Here is a 5,782-nt window from a genome sequence, read left to right as displayed (position 1 = left end):
CTGCTCCCTTCCCCTATGGTTTCTGTTGTTCTTACCCCTGTCTGAGGGTGTGGAAAAGGAGAAAGGGGCAGTCAGACTAGACTATATGGTCACACCAAGCCCAGAGGATGAGTTCCCTGCATGGAGCTGCTGGGGCACAGAGAGGACTGTGGGACTAGCAACAGCTCAAGACATGTTGTCTTCTAACTGAAGCATATGAAGACAGGACAATAATGGGTACTTTAAGTGGGGAGACAGTATGGGAATGAAGCATAACAGATCAGCAATTGGAGTAAAGCTGAGTCACAGAGCCCCTGAGGAGCCCCAAGGATGGACTTCAGGCAAGGAGGGGCAGCTTCCGGATCTCCCTCAGGACCAGCCAACAGACCTGGACCTATCTAGGGTAATTTTTTCTTTTCTCTCATTTTTTTGTCTTCCCTTTTCTTTCTTCAACCATAGTTTTTCTTATTGTTCAGAATAGGACATAGATGGGTTGCCTAATTATATGGGTTGAAACCCATGGAAGGGAAACCCGGGGAGAAGGCAAAGGGGTCAAGGAGGTGGGGAGAAGGGTGTGGTGAGCAGACAGCATCACGGACAGGGGAACAACCAGGGAAGTGGAACCAGCATCTAGGAGAGGGTAGAGATCCTGTGAGTATTAGAGCAACACCAAGCTAGTGGAGAGGAAGCACTAAGAGGTGGAAGAAGGGGGAACGTGATGGCGGGGAAGGAGGTGGCAAAAGAAAACAGAGGCAAGCTCTAGGAAGCAAAGGCATAGATAGGGAGATTAACAGAGGTGTGCACTTATGTAAATGCATTAATGTAATGTATAACAATAGAGGTATTGGCCTATGTACATATATTTATAAGGCAATACACTGAAGCTGAAGATGGGCCTTGGGCCTCAGCTTATACCTGCCCTTAATACAAGAACACTTTGTTTTAACAAATTGGCATTCTGTGATGCTCACCCACACCCCTACAATATCGCTGAAGACAAAATGGGTGCATAAGCGATGTGGTAAAGACAAATGATGGTGCCCAGCTATTAAAAATATAGTGTCTGGGGTTTTAAAGGCTTGAAGTTAAACAAGTGGCCATCCAACAATAAGCAACAAGCCCACATGGAAGAAGCACACAAGCTGGTGTGTTCATGAGGTGTCAAGACTGTGCAGAAGATTCACAACAAACAGTAAAAAAACACACAAAAATGCATTGCTGAGAATGGAGGGGGGATGGAGCTGAGACCCGAAGCCCATCTATGGACAATGGAGTGGAAATAAGAGATACCAAAAGGGCAGGGGGAAGGGGGGAGCTATGGGGAGGGAGGGGCACTGATCGCAATGATTGGCATAGAGTCTTTTGTGACTGGCTATTGCTGCAAGCTAAAGGTTCACAGTCTAACCCATGCTTCCACATGCCCAGGGCTCTGACCACCAAAGACCCTCCTATAGAACCCACATCATGCCCAGCACTTTCTGACATTTTGACTGTATTTCTTTCTTTCTCTGGAATATCCAATGGCTTACATGCTAGAATTAACCCCTTCTCCTTTGAGGCTTCCAAATCCAGGTAGAAATGGATGCAGGAGGAATAGAAAGCCCAAAGAAATAATGAAATAAAGTAAGTGGAGGACCACTAGAAGGAAACACCAGGAATTTACTGACTGGAAGGAGAAAGGACGATTTGCATTCCAAAAAGTGGACCAGCCAGGAGGAAGAAGGTTCTCTTTGTAAGAGAGTCAGTTTGACCCTGGGTTGGGGAATACATTTGTAGCGGGGGAATGATGAAGAAAATTTAGGTGCAGGCATGTGGTTACTATTTTGGGTGTATCCACATCAGCAGCCTGAGGCACAGGCAGATGCCTAGGGCCCTGCTCCTGGGGGGCACCCATCATGCAATCGCCTGTGGGTACATTGACAAATATTATTTTTAGTTGTCACTTTTGGCGCTCAGACCTTTTGGCTATCAGAGTTACTTTGCTCACTAGCTTTAAATTAGGTTTCTTCCCTGTGGAATGTAAGGGATTCTGTGATGAAATCAGATCAACTCTGCCTAAAATTGCTATTCTATTTTCTTTCCAGAATGTTGTTTTCTCCCCTGCCATTTGGTGAAGAAAGTTTACAAGGGGGAGGAGGGACCTATACTAAAGGCATCAAAGTTGAGAGATCCTTAACTCTACAGTATGCAAATCCAGCAGGCAGCTCTGAGACTGACAGGGGAGGGAGAGAGCTATTCTCATCCTATATAAAAAGAACGTATTGAAATGCAGCCATTAACTGCTGGAGGAGTCTAGAATGGATTTGGTAACACTTCTCTGGGGGTATAGCAAAGTATTTTACATCCTCCTGGGATACAAGAAGAGAGGGGGCCCTGGTGCCATGGGGCATAGCAGAGTGGGAGTCCCAGAAGAACAGGAAGGCCTTGTTCTTCATTATTCTGCTGGGAATGGTGGGAAGGTTGCCTGTGGCAGAGGCAGGTAGAAGTTGTTAACAATCAAGGAGGAGAGTAAGCCTACCCGGTCTTGCCAGTGGCTATGTTATTCATTCACCTTGCAAGAGTTTTAACATAAGGCAAGAGTCTGGGTGAATTTTAAAGGAGCACTCTAATCAATGTTTAGGACTTCGGGTAGTTGATTAGAGCTCTAATACCTTGATAAAGAATAGATACGCTCAAGATCTAGCTGTCACGAAATTCACACGGGGTCATAATAACATTTCTTTCATTGGATTTTGTATGATCTTAAGGGGCTTTTTAAAAAATGAAAAGTATGCTTATATTTTACCTGGTTAATGCATTTCTAGAACTAATATGTGCTAATACTGCATCCATTTTAACTTTTACGTATATTGCTTGCCTGTGTGCCTTCCCCCCACCCCCCAGTCTCTCCTTTTCTTCCTTTCCTTAGTATTCTGGAAACTACTGGGAATTGAGAAGTGCCTACATTCAAGGAGGTGTCATTGAAGAAATCTTATGGCTGCATTATTTATCAATTTTTACATAATGAGATGATTACGAAGTTAACTTTTATGACTTCTCTTTTTTCTTGGATCAGGAGTCCAGGAGCCCTTTGTTGGGGGTTCTCCAGGTCAGGATCAAGGTGCTGCATTCTTATTTGAAGGCTCAAATAGGGAAGGGACTGTGTCAGCAGAATTCTTCTCCTTGCACCTCTAGGACGGAATCTCAGATTTCTTTTCTTGTCATCAGCTTGAGGCTGATCTTGAGGCTGATCTTGAGGCTGCATTTAGTTTCCTGACATATGACCCACTCATAGGCAGCTCACAACAGTTCAAGGAAACCGGGAAAGTGATAAAGGTAAGTGAGCATCAGAGAGTCTTACGTAATCATGTAAGATTTTTTTACAGGAGTGCTAGCCTCATATTTTCCATATTCTGTTGGATAAAAGCAGTCACAGTTTCTGCCTACACTCAAAGGGCAGAAATCACACAAAGACATGAGCACCAGGAGGTGGAGATCAAACACACTTCTGAGAGTTCACCTGCCACGAGGATTCTGCTCATAAAAGGACTTAGGGGCTGTTGTAAGGACTTGAGCTTTGATTCAGAGTGAGATAGAGAGCTACTGTAGGGCTTTTGACCTGATATAATCTGTGGTTTAACAGGATCATATGATGATGATTTGAGAATAAGGGCAGAAGCTGGGGAAAATTGATAATGCTAAGTTCAGGATGGTAGCAGAAAGTAGAGAGCCAATATGATTTTCTAATATGTTGAATATAGAATGTAAGAAAAAGGAGAAGAGACAAGGATTATTCCAAGGTTTTCATCCAAATAAAGAGAAAGATAGAATTTCCATGAATTGCAGTGGTGAGGCTGGGGAAGCTTACTGGAAGGAGCTTCCAAGAAGCTCTGTTGTAGAAATATTTGATTTTGCGTTACCTGTCACTTAATGATAGGTCAATTATACAACTATGGCGCATTCAACTATGGAAGAAGGAATTATTTACCAATATTGGAAATAACATCTATTCCTGATTTTGGGTTATATTCTCTACCTGTAGTGCATATAATATGAAAGTGCCGCCATCTCAGTTACTACAGAGACTGTAATCACGGTAATAACTGAGTGGCATGTAATAACTGACTGTAATCACTGAGTGGCATAGGATCCCAAATAATTGGCATGGCATCCCGAGTAACCTTGCCTTGTATCACTGGACCAGTTTAGGGCAAAGGAGTATGATGACAGGCACATGCCTTTCCAGAAACCTCATGACTAACAGAAAGAATGTTGGACTAGCTTATCAATGGGATATTCTTGGGGCTGCTGGCTGAGGAGGAGGATGTGCACTAAACTATTCACTGATACATGTGGGGCCTTCAAAAAGTTCATGGAAAAAGATATTACCTCTTAATTCCATTTTCCCACAAACTTTTTGAAGCCTCTGAATATACCGTTGTGCCTGTCATAGCTGGGTTACATGGATTCAGGGTCTATGGGCTAAATGCTGGCTTGGGCCACTCACCATCATTTTCAGTGACTCCATCTTGTAACTCTAAGCACTAATGGATTAAAATTTTGGTTCACCATAGAGAGTTTCTTCCTCCGGGCGACACAGTAAGCCTTCCATGAAACCTAAAGCAAATCTGAAACCTGATTAATTGCCCTTGTCGAGGCAGAAGAGTAGCAGACAAGGAAAGGCATTTCTACATTGGCAAGGAAACCAGTTCTGATACCATGAAGTGCTACTGCTTCAAAGACCACAGGAAGGAGCATATCTGGGGCTCAGGTAATTCTATGGAATCTAAGTACTTGCAGGATGGTGAGTTTGTATGAGAGTGTCAAAATGTGAGCCAAGAGCGGATCTGAGAGCTTCAAATAGTGTGCTTTACATCATTCCCCACAGCCTACCTACTGTTTCACTGGCAGCCATAGTGACGGTTCTTGTGTGTGGCACAATGTCCTGCCCCAAGTGCCCTCTTGTTTCTGTCTTAGAACATCCTCAGAAGCTTCTCGGACTCAGCTGAAGACACAGTAACTGGGAAGTTTGAGAGGTTTAATGTCTTCAGCAGCAACATTGGAACAACTGGTGATGAGACTTGGTGGATTGATACCTCTCTTATCCTGATCCCCACCAGCCTCTGGTGGGACAATTAGAAGTTACTTTCTATAGGACTCGGCAGGGAATTTCCAACAAGGCCGAATCTCAGTTGCCCTGAACAGCAATCAATTCAGTGGTGTGCAATGAGCCTCTTCTTTCACACGTTCTCTTCTTCCTGCTTCAGAAACAGCCTTTGCCAAATCCAAACCACGATGCCAGTCCTGCAGACTAGCAGTTTGCCGCAGCACACCCTTAGCGTGCCTCACCGCTGGATCAGGAGTGAGCTATGTGAGCAGGACTGAGGAAAAAGAAGGGTTTCCCAGAAGACACACTCAGGGAAACAGCCAATCCGAGGCTCTCTGGCAGCCGTGGCTCACAGAGCTACAGCCCTCTCTCTGTCTGTCTCCTCCGCCTCTTAATTTCTAAGAAGCGACTCCCCCTTTCACAGATAATCACCTCAAAGTAAGCGTATTGTTTTGTGTAAATATCTGTATCGATTATAAACATTGTCTCCTGAAGTTGCACCCTTACTTCCCTTTCCCTACTGGAATAAATTTTCTTTCTAAATCATTTTATTAGAGGATCGTACAACTCTTGTCACAATCCATACATACATCAGCTGTGTAAAGCACATTTGTACATTCATTACCCTCATCATTCTCAAAACCTTTGCTCTCCACCTAAGGCCCTGGCATCAGCTCCTCATTTCCCCCCTTCCCTCCCTGCTCCCCCCTCCATAAT

At 44.2% G+C, this 5,782-nt stretch overlaps 1 long non-coding RNA gene across 1 annotated transcript; it reads left to right on the top strand.

Moving 5' to 3' along the window:
• The first annotated feature begins 1,347 nt into the window (after positions 1–1,347).
• LOC142427848 (uncharacterized) lies at positions 1,348–5,546 on the top strand. Its single transcript, XR_012780102.1, has 3 exons — positions 1,348–3,294; positions 4,533–4,729; positions 5,226–5,546. It is a non-coding gene; the product is annotated as an uncharacterized LOC142427848 (long non-coding RNA).
• The last annotated feature ends 236 nt before the right edge of the window (positions 5,547–5,782 follow it).

Source organism: Tenrec ecaudatus, chromosome 15 (genome assembly GCF_050624435.1).
Source record: "Tenrec ecaudatus isolate mTenEca1 chromosome 15, mTenEca1.hap1, whole genome shotgun sequence".
Lineage (NCBI taxonomy): Eukaryota > Metazoa > Chordata > Mammalia > Afrosoricida > Tenrecidae > Tenrec > Tenrec ecaudatus.
The sequence above is the reverse complement of the archived record's forward strand: the minus strand, read 5'-3'. Positions and strand labels throughout refer to the sequence as shown.